We start from the raw sequence: 16,372 nt of genomic DNA, 5'->3' as shown, positions 1-16,372 counted from the left end.
TTTTCACTCATGGTTTGGCCTAAGTCTTATGTCATCTCTAGCTTTGATTGCATGAAAAGTTGGCCAAGGAATAACATGCATAAAGGGAAGAGATTCTGGTGAAATTTCTACTGATTCTATTGATCACCTTAGGACTTTAATGGAAGTTTATTTCATATTTCAAAGGGAGGACAAGTTTGTTGTGAATAGTATTTCTTTGCATCATGTTCTAAGGCAACAGTCAAACTAGAAGGACCAACACAAATGCACACTTTCCCAACTAAAGCACATTAGTCATATTCTATTTTAGAAGAAGAGACAGGTTTAGGGTAGGCGAGAAAAACCACAAGAGTGGTTACAACCACTAATTTGCTCAATGTAAGATATATAAAGGCAAAGGTGCAAAGTTGAACCCATAAAACAAATTGAATAAATGTATCTTTATCCAAGGTGTGTGATCTTTGATTTTTGCATTTTTCATTACCAGCCATATATAATAGCCCCCTTAGGACAAAATTAATTGTTCATTTTTATTCAGGACTATGAGAGTTTTTAGTTTATTTTCTTCTCAGAAAGAATTAAATAAATTGCACCTACTACATATTTTAGAGTCATAGATCCAGTTAATATTTATGGTGTGTAAATTTTAGAGTATTTAGCCCAATATTTGGCATATAATACTAAAGAACTAAATAAATATATGATTATAAAAATAAATTTATTTTATGATTTGGATCCATTAAATGTTTGGATAAGAATATCATTTTGTAAGGAAGCAAGTCAGGCCGCTAAAAATAAAGTCAGTTTCACTCACCCAGAAATATTTTTTGAGCACTCATTTTAAAAGTAAAAATAAACTTGAAAGTACTTTGAAATCTTTAAGAAATTCTGAATAAACATGTTTTTAAATGTTATGATGTGGTTATTAGAGATTTGTACTTTAAGATGAAATATATAGTTGGGGCTTTAAAAAAGACCGGCTCTTTATCATGTTCTATATTTCCTGATTGGAATGCTTGCTCTAGTAACAATTGAATGAACAATTTATTTTGCCCAGCACAAAATTACTTATCATTAGAGAGAAACAGGAAACCAGCTAATAATATGGATGAGAAAACTTTTCCTAATTAGGCAGGAGACTAGCTTTCATGAAGATCAACATTCTCGCATCCTGATAAATTAATCTCTCTTAACAGGACCTAGAGGAGACTGGAGAGGGGATGCTGTTTTTATCTTCCACAAAGGGCGGTGTTGTTTCTATTATAGCAGGAGATGGAAGGGAGTAAGAGTGAGAAAAGACAACCTAATTCTGCTCTTTGATTAACTGACTGTGAGCTTCTTAAAGTAAGACACCAAATAGTACTGTAACATAGGAGCTCCAGGCCAGGAACCTGCACCTGGGCCTTGGATATTCTGAAAAAAACTACCAGGAGGGCCAGCAGAGTGAGACATGCGGTTATTACTCACAATACAAGGAGGCTTCAGCACTTGGTCGGTTGGAGCTACAGGAAAAGGCCGCTGGCCAAGAGCAGGCATTGTTTTATATGCGAGCAGAAGGGAAGGATATTACCTCATCCTGGGGAACAAGGGTCTGCCCCCACAGGTGAGAGCTGGATGTGCTGCCTAGCTCGTGCTGGGGAGGACCACACCGGTCATGTCCTCTAGCGAAGGAGGGAGATAATATCCATGGGAATGGCAGATAGTGCCTATGGGAGCAATGGGAAACGTCCTTGGGGGCAAGCACAGCCACTGAATGCTTGTTCATTGTCCTCCTTGGGGCTGTTGACCCAGCAGTCCTCTTTGCCCCCCATGTCCATGGAGGGGCTATGTTTGTATTAACTCCATAAGTACATATCTTTTATTTTTCATAATTTAATATCTTGCAGAAGTTAGGTTGTGTTTGTGTATGTGTGTGTGTGTGTGTGTGTGTGTGTGTGTGTGTGTGTGTGTATGAAACTTTTTAATACTGGCTATTAGGTTTCTCTCACTAGAAAGATAAACAAAAAGCATATCTGTTATACAAAAACAATATCACAGCTATGAGGAGAGAAAGGAAACATAATGATTTTTTTTTTTTTTTTTAGGAAAATATACAGATGGAAGGCACATTTCTGGCCAAATGTTATAAAACTAGAAGGATGTTAAAAGAAAATAAGAGTAAAGGAAGAGTGATAAAAATAGCAAATTGTGAAAAGAAGTTTATTTTGAAACAAATATTGGTGGTTTTCTTTAATCTCATACTCTTTGGAGTTATTGTGTGTTATGGTAAAAAGTTTCAGCTGTTTGAATAAGTTGTTGAAATGACTCTATATTAGTCAGAAGTCTTTAGCCAGCCATGAAGGTTTGTTATTCACATTTCTTTCAAGCAAACAAACAACAACAACAACAAAACCCCATCAAAATAAGTACAGCTTGATCACAGCCTTCAGGTGCAGGTGCCTTCAAGCTATGCCTCAGCTTTGAGCCAAGGCCTCATGTTTCCTGGACAGTGCTCAGCCAATGAGTATAGCAATGGTACAAGAGGATCTAATTTTAAGACAGCACAAGACTCTTCGAAAAGCAATCTTTCCAATGAAGCTCCCATGAGGTTGGTTAAGATTTTCTCAGAGCTGCACTGCTGTGTGAGGTTCATCCTACTCAACCCTCTGGCCTTCCTTCTCTCCTTTCACAGGAGCCAGACCTTCATCACATTTTGAAAGCTTTCCTTAGATGTTCTTGTTCCCTTTGCTTCTTTTGTATTTCACATGTATTTTCTCTCAATATATTTTTTGCGTTTTTAACTCAATCTTGTCTTCTCCTTCCTAGGAGAACCAACTGACACAATTGATACTGGAAAGTGGTCTGTGATATCAGTGAATAAGACGCAGTTTTGTAACTGGAACATTTGCCACCTAACAGAAAATGAGGATCCCTATCATAGATAGTTTCTGGAATAAAATTGCAGCTCGACTGACAGAAATATCATCAGTGGAAACATTGGAGAATATCCTTCTGATTGTGAATTCCCTAGCCAAGACAGTGTCCAAGCATTTGGAAAACATGGAACAAAGAACTCATAGAAAGACAATGGAATTGGCTGATTATCAGAAAGTTATATTGTAGACCTAAAGAGAGATAATGAGAAATTGTATGCTGTTAACAAACAGCTCAAATATAAGTATGAAAGCAAAAAGATGTCAGGTGACTTATAAAGAATTCTTTCTCATTTACAAAGAGAATGAACACAGCTGGAGAGCAAATTCAGGATTTGATATTTAGGGCCAGTGAACTGCAAAGATGATAGAGCACTCAGCTGAGGAGTGTTTTCATGTTAAGTTCAGAGCTCTGCTTAGAAGAAGGTGGGGCAGAAAAATGTAGAATGTAGACATTTGGGTGAATTTTTCTGAGGATCTACCGCCTAGGAGCCTGTGGAGTTGGCCTACTCTTCTCCATTAAGAGCTAGCAATTTTCTCATGAAGATGATATTTCAAACGCTGCTCCCACATAAGGTAGAAGGTGCACCCCTCAGAGGTTGGCTCAACATTTCCTCCTGGCTTCTAGGATGAAAATTATGGTTAACTTTTAGCATAAACCAGTTGTGGGATAGAAACATACTGGGACTGATAAGTAAGAAAAGAGATGATCACTTCATGAAGTTTCAAGAATTAGCTAGTATGTACTATCAGGTATCAGGAGAGTTATTTGCGGGGTTAGATTTTCAGAGTACTTGATCGTCAGGGGGAAGTTATGACTAAAAAAGCAAGAGTTTATTGACTTGGGGGCATTTTCTTGAAACATGGGATTCAATGCTCTGGTAAGGACCCAAGAGCATGGGTAAACTTTGCTGCTAGAATGGGTCTTAGAAACCTGGAGAACATCTCGGTAAAGTTGAAATGCCTGAATTGCTGTGGAAGATAGTGAAGCCATAAAAGAAGTAAAAGACTCTAGGAAGTGGCTGTGTTAGAAAGGATATGTAATATTATCCAGGGAAACCCATCAGAGTAATATTTTTCCATGGAAGAGCCCTAAGACCCATAATTCACTAAAGTCATGGGAAATATGTTGGTGAGACAGACACCACAATCACTAATTTACTCAGTTATGGCTCTTCTGTGAACATCAAGGCTGACAGTAGGAGACACTATCACACAGCTTTGATTGTTAATAGAAATGGAGATGATGGAAAGGCTGAAAAAAATTAGCCCAGATAGCAATATGTGAGGCTGGAAATCCAGGGGCTGCAATGTCATAATGACTGACAAGTTTGGAGGGACAACGAAGAGGGCTTCATGTGCGGAAGGTTCTCTATACCATTGGAAAAAAAGATTAGAAACAGTTCGAATTCACATGGGAGCCTCAATTACATACACTTACTTGTTTTTCTCTTGGCTATATTAACTTCCCTGCCCTCTGTCATAACAGAGTCTAACAAAAACAGAACCCGTGGGACATCTCACAGAACATCACATTGTTCTACTACACTAAAGTTAATCAGGGCAGACTAAGAAAGAAGTGGCTAACAAGCTCAAAGCCTCAAAACATACACGCTCCAAAGTGAGTAAAAAACCTACAATGTATCAGGGATCTGCCACTTTTATTAAGATTTTACGTGTCCTGTATCCACAATATACTAGGTTGTTCCCTTCAGAATAAAAGACAAATTAATGTATTCTTTTATCCTTACCTCAAAGAAAGAACCATAAAAGTACACAGACCTCTTTAGATCTTTCACACCTAAGACTAGTGTCTGGCCTAAATATTCTGTAATACAAAAAAGCCTGCCAGGTTTGAGAGACTTTTGGAATAGAAAAAGGCCTATAGCCAGTCCAGGCTGCAGTGCAAGCAGTCCTGCTGCTTGCATCATATGGTACAGCAGTTATGGGAAAAGGTTGAACGTTTTAAATTTATATCCTTTAAGGGCCAGTGAGAGAATCACATCATTGGCTTCTAGGGTCCGGAATCAAGGCCATGCTGTCTAAAACAAGAATTATAAATATTTTAAAAAACAACTCCTGGCATAATCATGGGCACTTGAAGAGGTGGAATGTTTGATCATGAAGTAAAATAAGTGACCATGCATTCTACACTTTTTAATTCCAGTGGGCCCAAAAGCAGTCTATTATAAAATGGAAATAACACACCTTGGATCTAGCTGAGTAAGGTCAGAAAGTGTGAGTATATTGTATGTACGGAAAATCCAGGTTCCCATGTTATCCACTTTGGTTGAACTAGTGTCCCTCCCTCACAATGCACCTAAGATCATGTGCAGGGCTCCCTTAAGATCAGTTGAAGCAGAAGAAGAAATCCGAACTTGATTTATGGACATGTTAACTTGGTATAAAAGCTGAAAATAGATGGTGGCCATATTATAACCACGATCAAAAATGGCCTTAAAATAAACTGACAACAGGAAATTTTTCCAAGTAGAACTTCAAATGGTGCACTTATCCATTTGTGAGAAATGAGAGGTGGCCTAGGGTGAGAAGATATATTGAATTCACAGAAAGAGGCCAATAGCTTGGCGGACTACTCAGGGATCTGGATAGGAAAGAATCAGAAGATGAGATAAAATGATGTCAGATGTGGAAAGGTGATGTGGAAAGATGTTGATGGATACATGAGTGTCGGCAAAAGTGTAAAATTGATTTTACCACATAGTAATTTCTATTAAAAAGAATTTACCACAGAAGACACAATGAACGACCAGGCTAAAAGAAAAGTCTCAATCAGTTGATATTAGCCAGTCTTCATCACTGGTCACTCCAAATTGGCACAATGGGCATATCTATAGAGTGTCCATAGTGGCTGATGTGGATGCCAAACCTGGGCCCCACAGCATAAGTCTCCACTTACTAAAGACATTTTAATTACTACCACCTCTAAATATCAAAACTGTCAGAAGCACAGGTAACAACCTGGACTTGTGATTGGCATCTGAAGTAGGTGGAAGGGCAGTCCTGTGAGACAGAGACCTTAACATGTGGGATCTGATACTACCTCTAGGCAGATGGTGTTAGAATTGAGTTGAATTGTACGACACGCAGCAGGTGTCCCAGAATTGCTTGATGTGTAGAAAATCTCCACTCATTGGTGTCAAAGTATCGTGAATGTGGTAGTAATGTGAGAGTAAAGTAGAAACACAGGAGTTGTGCAAGTGAATGATATGTGGCACCTAGTGTTTGCATCAAATTTAGTCCACACTTGATTTCCTGTCCTCTGTCGTAAAAATGGCTTCATGTTTTAGAGAGTAGCTGTTTCCTCATTCTAGGTCCAGAATGATAAGATATGAGGAGCAAAACTCAGTTAAGTCCAGTGGAGCTGAATAGAGCTGAGGTCAGCCATAGTTCCCATGTAATACAAAAACTAATAATTATGTCATAAGCTACTGACATTTTGGTGATGTTTGTTAGCACACCGAGAATTGCTAATACATTAACTAAGGTTAAAGTTGAAGGAATTGCATAGATTTATTATTTTCTTTCATTTTTTTTCTTTTTAGAACCAGAAGGAAGAACTTAGTAGAAAACTCAGAATTTTAATTATAAAAATCATGAAAAATGGCTATTTAAAATTTCTAATCAACCACTTTTTAAAATTTTACCTAGATGGATTGCATTACAATGCTGTATTTCCTACTTAATATTTCTGACTTAATATTTCTAACATAATATTTTTAGCTCTCAACCAATTATATTTTTATGAAGATAAGGACAGTCATTCAAGTGACAGTTAATAAATCTGTACTTTTAGAGGAAAACAGAACATAGTAGAAAGCATAGAATTTTATAGGGCATTTCAACCTGGTCTCAATGAGATATAATTTGATAATTATCACCAAGAAACTATTCATTATCGATGTATGAAATTTAAGTTTATAGCAATGTTACTTATTCCTTCAATCACTAAATAAGGAAAATAACATAAAATGCCATTGAGTAAGTTGCATATTTCTTTCCTGTACGGAAAAGGATACTTTTAACAGAGTTGTTTTTCTAGTTGATTTCATCAGATTAAAGCTGCTTTCCACTCTGCTCTATACTTTTGCAAAATCTCGTGACCTAGGTTGGGGCCAGATTTCATATGTCTAAATATTACTTAAGAATTGAGGGAAAATGATCAAGCAAAAACTTTTGCTTAATGTTCTCAGTGTACTTGGGAGTTTAAAACTCAAGATCCACCCAGCTACTTGAAGTTCAGCTCACATGGATTGCCCATGGTCATTGCCCCTGAAGAATTTTTTTTTCGGTCCTTATTTTCCTTCCTCCTAGTCTCTCTCTATAGCTTTCTTCCTGTCATACACACAGTAAGGTGACCAAACTAGTCTTAGTTTTCCAGGGACTTTCCTGGTTTTAGAACTAAAAATCCTGTCTCTCCAGAAATCCCTGAGGCACAGGCAAACGAAGACAGTGGGTCACCCTTATCTGGGCTAGCCCCAATCCTGTGTTTCCTATCACCCCATTCACTTTTAATAGTAGAATCTGCAGTGGTGTAAGAAGAAAAAGAAAAGGAAGAAAGAATAAGTGAGGATATGGAAATGAAAATAATACAGGAGATTAAAAAGAAATTAGGAATAGGAGGCGCAATTCCACCCTGTTAAAGATTAGTATCCTCTCCTGGGTAGCTGACTCCAGACTCCTCATTCCCATGATCTCCTCCCTTCACCGATACATTTGATCTGAGCAGCTTCTTCTGCATATATCTCTCTTTCCCACCCTAGCTCTTTCTGGAAGAGGTGGTTGAGAACATTAGCTCTAGAGCCAGAGTGCCTGGATTTAAATTTTGCCTCTACAAGCTAAGTGCTCTGTACAGGAAATTTGACCCCTTTGTCTTCAACTTTCAATAAAAATAGTACCTATCTCTGAATTGCTGCTAAGTTAGCTAATACATGTAGAGCTGAACAAATAACTACGTTATTATTGTTCTCCAATTCAGAGTCTGTGACAAAGGTAGTTAGAAGCCTTCGCAGTCCGTACCAAGCTCTGGTGGGCTAGGTACCTCGCCACAGCATAGCACTGTTTCAATGAGTAATTGATTCTGGGTTCTAAGCAACTTAGGAATAAACTCTTGGAAAAGAACCTGCTCATAAGCCTGAGACTGCCTGTAGGTCAGATAAAATTTACATTGCATTTGTCATTCGTATGCCTTGTTGCTGTTGCTGATTATATCTGAGAGCAAAAATCTGGTGGGAGCCATTTGCTCATACATTTTTAATTTATGGACTCAAGAGTTTGGAATAACATTCAAAGTCACAGATGCTTATCTGAACTAAATCCAAAATATTTTGAGGTTTTCATATCAGATATAACCATCAGATAACTACAACTGAAAGAGAAAATCTTTTGCCTAAAAAAAAAAAAAACAAACATGATTTATTTTAGTTTTTATCTTGAGAAAAAACTACCTCTAAATTTACAAACTATATCACATATATAAGTATATTCATTTTTTTTGCTTCAATGAAACTTAGGTTTAAAATATGAACCCAGAATAATAACCCCTTAGAGGCACACACCCAATTATTTCAGAACATTCATAATCTAAAAGTTTTTAAAAATTTTTGAGGATACAATTTTAAGATAATAAAGATGGTACTTGGAATGAAACTTGGGATACTAGAAGGGAATGGAAAACAACTTCTCCAGCTGCTCTAGAAGGTAATTCTGGATAATTCTAGCTGTAGACCAGAGAGATTGGTAGCTTACAACCCAAAACTAGCTAGCTGTATAAGGTAGATAGATACACATTATGGCAAATAAGGCTAAAATTAGTAGCGATCCAGTCAACAAAGCTCAACAAATTTTACTGGGAAAGGCAGGCACAATTACAGTATGACTCCAAAGAATGAAGCTCAGTAAAGTGCCCCAAATGTTGATCCAATGAGTTTATGGTAAGAAAATTGACAAACTCAAATCAATAATAAGTAATGAATTGAACCTCCTACATGCTAAAATACCACAGCAAGTTTCATTTTGTCTTCAGCAAATATATATTTTAGATTTAAGTGTAGATATGGCAGCTAAAGGTAGCATGACTTAAGTATGGAAAACATAAAATGACAGAAAAACCTGAGTAATGTATTAGGGGAGATATGGCTGCTTGTTCTTTGTTTAAAATGAGAGTTTGAGGAGAAAAAAAACAAAATACTGAATGAAAAATAAGGAATCTGACTCTGTGGCTACATTAAGTCAAAATGGGGGGCGGATTTCAGTGACTTAATAAATTCTTTACTATTTCATTCATTTAAAAAAAGATTCCGTCAAAAACAATTTCATGTGTAGGCAGAACTTTCAATTAATTGGTGAATGTTTTTTAATTCTTAGCAGGTTGTTTTCAATGTGGACACAGCTCTAATCTGGATTTCATACTAACTCCTTAAAATCAAACCTTTCTGTAAAAACATGCCACTCTCACTTCCACCACTCACATTCTACTCCCACTCATCTTGTTTCACAATGGCTTTGCACATGCTGTTCTTTTCTGCTTTGCACTCCCTTACTTCTTCTTATTCCAATTATTTATAGTTATCCTTCAAGTTTCAATTTAAATAACTTCTAACTGTAAAGCTTTCCTTGGACTGCCCCAGAGTTTCATCTATAATTCTTCCAGAATTTTTTGTATAGGTCAATCATGGTAGACAATGGTATGATTGGTGTCTGTTGTACAATCATCCGAGTCCTTCTACCACTGCAATGAATGGTTTAAGTGTTTGCCTTCTCCAATAGACAGGGAGCCTCTCTAAAGCAATGATAGTTCCTTAGACTTCACTGGCTTTCCACCTTCTAGTACAGTATCTGATGTATAGGAGGCCAGGGATGGACACAAAGTTGGTTTCAGTTCCAGTATCAATTCTATTTAACTGATGTGGCTGCCAGAAGCACTTGTGGAGGAGGATTCTGATGTTGAGCCTGTTCTGAGAGGGAAGGTGTTCCATGATCAATTAGTAAAGTCTGACATGGAAGTAGGAAACAGTGGCAGCACATGTATGTTCTCCACATCTGTTCCTATATATAGTCATTCTGTGGCTGCTCAGAGAATAAATATACCAACAAACCTAACAGTAATATCACCTGAAATTTACCCAGACATATTAGATAAAATATTCTTTACCATATCTCAGAGCCTCTGGTCCAAAGTACAGGAAACCCATTGAGTACCTCTTATGTCACTGCTCCCTCCATTTTAGTTTGGATATAGGTATTCATGTAGGTATTTGTTTCCCTTGAAAAACAATCTGTGTCTCAGAGTTCATGTAGACATAATGAGTGTGCATAAGACCAGTGCTATCTCCATGGTACCAAATAATCAGGATTTCTGTTTTCTTCACTGGCTTGACTAATAGATTTTGCACCGCCTTAAGATTATATGGTTAAGTGAGAAGTAGGGCTTGGATGCATCCTTATTTTTCCCATAAATAGAGGGACTATATAAATTATAGTACATACTATGATACTTTTGAGGGTGATTGGGGTGCGGTTAACAATTATTCTGCAACAAGAGATGTAAATAAGAACCATTCTGGGAAATCTGGGATGTATAGTTTCTGTACCTTATAGAATCACAATTCTCATTCCTCAATAGGCTGCATTAACTTGTGTGATTTATATAGGCCCCAGAATTGTAATTTCAGTGGATTAGCTATAGTTTCTTGGGGCACTATTGATAAGGATTCTCAGGCTGCTTCTGAACTTTACACTAAAGGATACTCTCTGATCCACTGGTGATACTTGGCAGCTGGCAAATATGAATGAAAGACTGTGGCATGAGTGCCACACATTTATAATTTCTGCTTTAAAGAAGAGAGGAAGATAAGTCACAGGGACATAAGGCATTTAGCTCTCACAGCCATCCTGCAACCACTTCATCCTGCTTCTAACCTAACCGCTGGATACTCCCTCATGGATTGTTGTAGCTACACAGTTGGTGATGAACTCATTTAACTGGCTCTAGGCCAACATGATTAAGCCAAGAGTGAGAATCCACAGCAATTTGCACTTTGACACTAGTTCTTAAGAAATGATCCCTTCCTCCATATAGACTCCTCCTCCATTATTGGTGCCTTGATTCCCTTTGTGAGATTCTGGATTCTTAACGAATCAGACGATTTTAACCACGATTTCCTCCTAACTTTGTGGGTCTATGTATATTCTTTGGACTTCTAATTTATAACTTACGGCTTCAAGTTCTAGCTGTTCTTCCCAGGATTTTATATTCTTTGTCTATCCATAGTGTCATAATTGTAGACTTTTCTTGTAGAATTGCTTCCATAAATTTGTGGGAGTAATTTTGCTAATTATAGAGCAGTAACTCTACTAATTGTAGAATTACTAGGCTTTTGGTCCTAGTGACCGCTTCATGTAGCACATGGCTACAGTTTCTTGTCTTTTATATCCTTTGGCCTTCATCTCCTAGCTTCCCAGCTATGACCAATTTCTCCCTGGCTCCTGTAACTAACTAAATCCTAAATGCTTATGTAACAGTTAATCTCAAAATCTAGCTCCCAAGCCAGTGCTCTTTCCAGAGCCTGTGGTTCTGTTTCCAAAATGAACAATAAAACATAAGTGATACAGGTGATTCATAAAAGAGGAGGACCTGAAAATAAAATTACCCAGGAGAGTACCTCAATTATCAATTTTGTTTTGGCATAAGAGATAGAGCCTGAATGATCTTTGCCAATTCCCTCAACTTAGTGTTTATAAACCCCTTAAAATGTTTATTAAATAGAGATTATAATAATGACAAATCCCAGAGAGTGATATGAAAAATAACGTAAAAATGAGAATAGTTTGTTTTGTTAATGTTAAATGATAATTACTTAACTCCATTATAGGATTGTACCGAGGATCAAATGAAGTAATGAATACTACAATTGCTGGAAATTATCAAGTATGAATTTTGTATTGTTTAAACCTCAGATTCGCAAAAATGGCTATGTATTATTTTTCTTAAATTAACCTGTTTTTAACTCTAAGACCCAATCCCACCGTATTGTCAAGGATTCCTCTAGCTTTACTAAAATAGCACCAGAAACTAGGAGGCTTAAATCTTTCCAAACATGTGGGAGACTCTGTCATATCCTAGTTAATATATGGTCACTTCTGATTTTCTTACTATACAAGAGATCTCTCTGAGGTTTGGTAGCTCTCAGGTGCTCATACAACATTCTCATGTGGGATCTTTGGAGAGCTGGGTGTGGCCACCTCTCCCTGTACCCACCTCACTTCTCTCGTCTTCCAATATTGAATGTTGAACTCTGGAGTATTCTTGCAAATCCAGCATTCATCTTAGGACCAGAACTGCAGGCCCACTGCTTGGGGGCCCACAGTTAATGAGACCCTGTCCTAAATAATTGGTACAAGCCTGGAAACTAAAGCCAAGAAACCTTTCAGTCGTCTTCTACTTCTCGCCTAACCACATTCCTCTCTGAAGGGATGAAGCTGAGGCACAGAGTCTGTTACCCCCTGGAACGGAAAGCATGGGTGCAAAGGGGAAGAGAAACTAGGGGAAAAATGGAAAAATAATATTTTAAAAACATACATTTTTTTCAGACCTTCGTGTAAGGCATTAAATTACTGAAGACTATTTGTAGAAAGAAAGCAGCTTTGATTTCCTGTGGAGGATACTTTAGGCCTCTAGGAAGGTGAGGAAGATAGCTTCCTGGACATTTTTGACCTCACCTTCACAATGATACCAGCAGGTCAGAAAGGATTTTTGTTTTTCTTCTTCCCATCTCCTCTTCTCTCACTGAACACCCTGAAAATGTCACAGGGGCAGCTGTCAGAGCTGGGGTTTAAGCAACTCAGCAGCTGACAGGCATACGGAGATAAGGCATGGATGGATTTCTCTGACAGCCCAGAGCCTCCTCCACTGCAACCACCCCATCCTACTTCCAACCTAACTCCTGGGCACTCCTTCCTGGGTTGCTGTAGCTACACAGTTGGTGATGAATTTCTTTAATTGGCTCTGGGCCAACATGACCAAGCCAAGACTATAAAACTCTCAAAAGTACTTCAAGGGAACAGAACCCACATTCTTTCCAGACATTGCATATCGAAAACTACATATACACAATCCTCTGGGAATTTAGTTGTTTAGAAATATAATTCCTAAGTATATTTTTCTTTTTATTTCCTTTTTCTCTTGCCAAAGGAGATTGTTATAAACTCAATTAAAAAAAAAAGGAAAGAAAAGGATATTACCATTCTAGTTTATTTGTTAGGTGAATGGGATACTTACTCCTCTCAGCAAGCCTCCTTCCCCAATCCCCACATCCTCACTCAATCCATGTTTTACAGCAAAGTTTCATTACGGGCTCATAAATGCAGTTGGGACCAGTAATTAGCAAATGCCATATTTTATGACAGACTGCATTTCCTTAAACAGGTAATTCTTCAAGAAATATTTGCTCCTTGATCACACAATAAAAGTATGATTCCATTTTACTGAGATGTTGATTCCCTTAGGTCTTTTATGCCACACTAAGAATAAAGCTTAATTAAATTTTCTTTAACTATTTTTCATAAAAACTAAATTCAAGGCAAAAAATAATGTTTCTAACCTGTAGTTTTATGGAAAGAGAACATGTAAATAATATTTTTACTTATATTTCATTTCTAACAGTGTTCTGGACTTGGTAACCTGTACAGATGTTAAAGTGTGTATCTTTGTGTCTTTTCTAAAAACTTGGAGTCTATGAAACATTACACAATCTTGGAATTATCGCCCATTCAATAAAGCCAATTTAAAGCAATGAAATGTCTTATGAGCTCTTATGTGTTATGTAACATTTCCAGTGGTAACTGTAGCAACATTTTGTCCTGTACAGCATTTCGGTCGCATGTAAAGTAATCTGTATTGTTATGGGATGCTTTGTCCCACAGTGACTGACCATAAACCATGCTTAAGGGTTTGAAACACGGACTCCGTACTCCCTTTTGTCCTACCTGAAAGGCACCTACCAAGCCGTTTTATCCTTTCATTTAAGATTAAAGGGGGAAAAGATGGTCTGGAGATTCCTCGGCTGTGCAACAGCGACCCCTACAGACGGAATGCCTTTAACGTGGCCCAAACCTCTCAAAGCTCAAAGCCTTTTTGCCTGCAATCAAGTTCCGCTTTATTTTGCTTATCGTGAGTGCTATCGCAGCATTAATCAAGAACTGTCTGTACTTTGAGAACATGGCTCTTTTTGATACCCAGAAAACAAAGTCCAGAGTTTCGGGAGCTTTACTACCTACTAAGGTACACAAGTCTTTGTTTTCTCTTCGTGACATTTAAAGGGACCGTGGACGAGTCGCTTTCTATTCATTAGCAAATCAGCATAATAACAAACTTGTTCCTAGGTACATAGTCATAATGTAACGCCTTTGATAAGTTTCTACACCCCCCGCCCCCAGGCATCGAAAACCCTTGAAGAATACGGTAAAATCTCAGAAAGAACGAGAAAGAAAGAAAGAAAAAAAAAATCCTAGCGAGCTTGCTTTTCTGGGTTTGCAAATGTGTGTAGTTCAGGCACTCGGATGATTCATCCCATGAAAGCCTGAGAGCTCCATTTGTTTTGTAGATTTCACTACCCCCTTTGTTCTGCTTCAAACCTTTCGGAAGGCTGAAATGCATTATTACCTTGTTAAATCTCAACCAAAATCATTTCTACAGCCTGAAGCTGTTTTGACGTGGGTTGAGCCTCTCACACACAAAAGAATTGCTTTTGTTCCCAGAAACTCTCATTGGCTGAGTGGCCTTTGCACTGAGCCAATCAGAAGCTAGTTGTTAGGCTTGGCTATCTATTTTTAGCCTCACTCGCAAAAACAGTTGGTCTTGGAAGGGTAGACTGGAGAATCAAAGTAGCATAGTTAAAGCAAACAGCTAAGTACATTTTGCATGTCACAGCGTGTTTGTCCTTTTTTCCTTTAATTCCTCATACGCTGTTACATTAGCATGTTTTTTTGTTTGTTTCTTTTTTGTAAACAAACAAATAGAGCTGCATCTCCCAGTTTGGAATTATTCATTTAGTAAAAAGGCAGACACATCTAATAGTATTCCCTTTTTATCCAAAAGAAATTTACGATAGTATCTAGTTATTGCACCAACACACAAACATGCCAATTACCTTATAGAGATTACTAAGGTTTTTCCCCAAGAATTTTTATAGATTTTCATCTTGAGTTAACAGAAATTTTCAACGACTTGCTCATCATGAGTTATAGTCATAAAGCCATCCTTTCCCTTCGCCCTTTAAAAATGTACATAATTGCACAAACGAGTATGCACACGGTGTGTAGCAATTATAATAATAAATATTCAGTATATTTTATGCATGGAGATAAAGCATTCTTTTGAATATGTTCTTTCATTTAAGCCATTACTCAGTAGGCACAAGAAGTATTTTTCCCAAACTCAAAGTGACAAAGCATTATAACACAGAATTTGTTACTTATCCGATATTAACAGGAAATGAAAGTTTCCAAATGGGAAAAAAGTCATGCCCTAAACTTTGATTTTCTATCAGTCAATTGAATTGGGCAAAAAGAAGGCAGAGCAAAGTTGCACTGAAAATGTATAACAAAGAAATTTTCTGAACAGGAAGGGAGACTTCTTCCTGAAAAGGAAACAAAACAAAACAAAACAAAAGGCCAAACCTATGTCTAAATTTAAAAAATGTAGATTTTTCTCAATATTTATTACTCAAGCTTGGATTGTGACCTCATTTGTTTTTATTTACTTGGTTTAAGAAAAAATCTTTTTAAATTTGTTAGCAAGCCATGACATTTACACATATACTAACAGGGAACCTGGATCATGGGCATGCTGGGAAAACTGGAAGTCTTCAAGAAGAAAAGTTTCAAGATACAAGCTTGGGATTGCAGACTTGGTTTGCTCTGGTCTTCCCTGAGCAAGGATGCCAAGAATATGGTGGGCATAGGCCCAACAATTCAGAAAAAATTCTACCAGAGTGAAGGGAGCACAAAGAAATCTGTGGAGGAAACTTTCCTTGCTTTAAACAATACAGAATACAGTGTTCAGGGTAAATGACCCCTGGGTTTCTGAAGATAAATTTGAATGGCTGAATAAGGCACTTTGGGAAGAGTTAGCTTTTGTTTTCCAACATCAATTTGGTGCATACTGAGACAGGTTTTAAGAAGGCAACTATACAATAGCTCTCAGGAGTTTACTAGGTTTTTGTAGACAACCAGCTGCTAACAATTTGGTTTAATATGCAGTCTTAGTAAATTAAAGGAATCTGATAAATCAAGACCCAGTGCGATTCTTACTTGTTTGCTGGGGCATAACATGTTGAACCCCAGCAGAAATTAACCTATTGCAATTTTTCTATTCAAGACCCTTATTTTATTTTTTTAATTTTCCTGTGCCAGGTGTTTTGCTTCTGACTTGGTCATCTGAGCAACTCCTTAGTTTTATG

The sequence above is a fragment of the Pteropus vampyrus genome, unplaced genomic scaffold (genome assembly GCF_000151845.1).
Source record: "Pteropus vampyrus isolate Shadow unplaced genomic scaffold, Pvam_2.0 Scaffold70, whole genome shotgun sequence".
NCBI lineage: Eukaryota > Metazoa > Chordata > Mammalia > Chiroptera > Pteropodidae > Pteropus > Pteropus vampyrus.
This window is presented reverse-complemented; position numbering follows the sequence as displayed.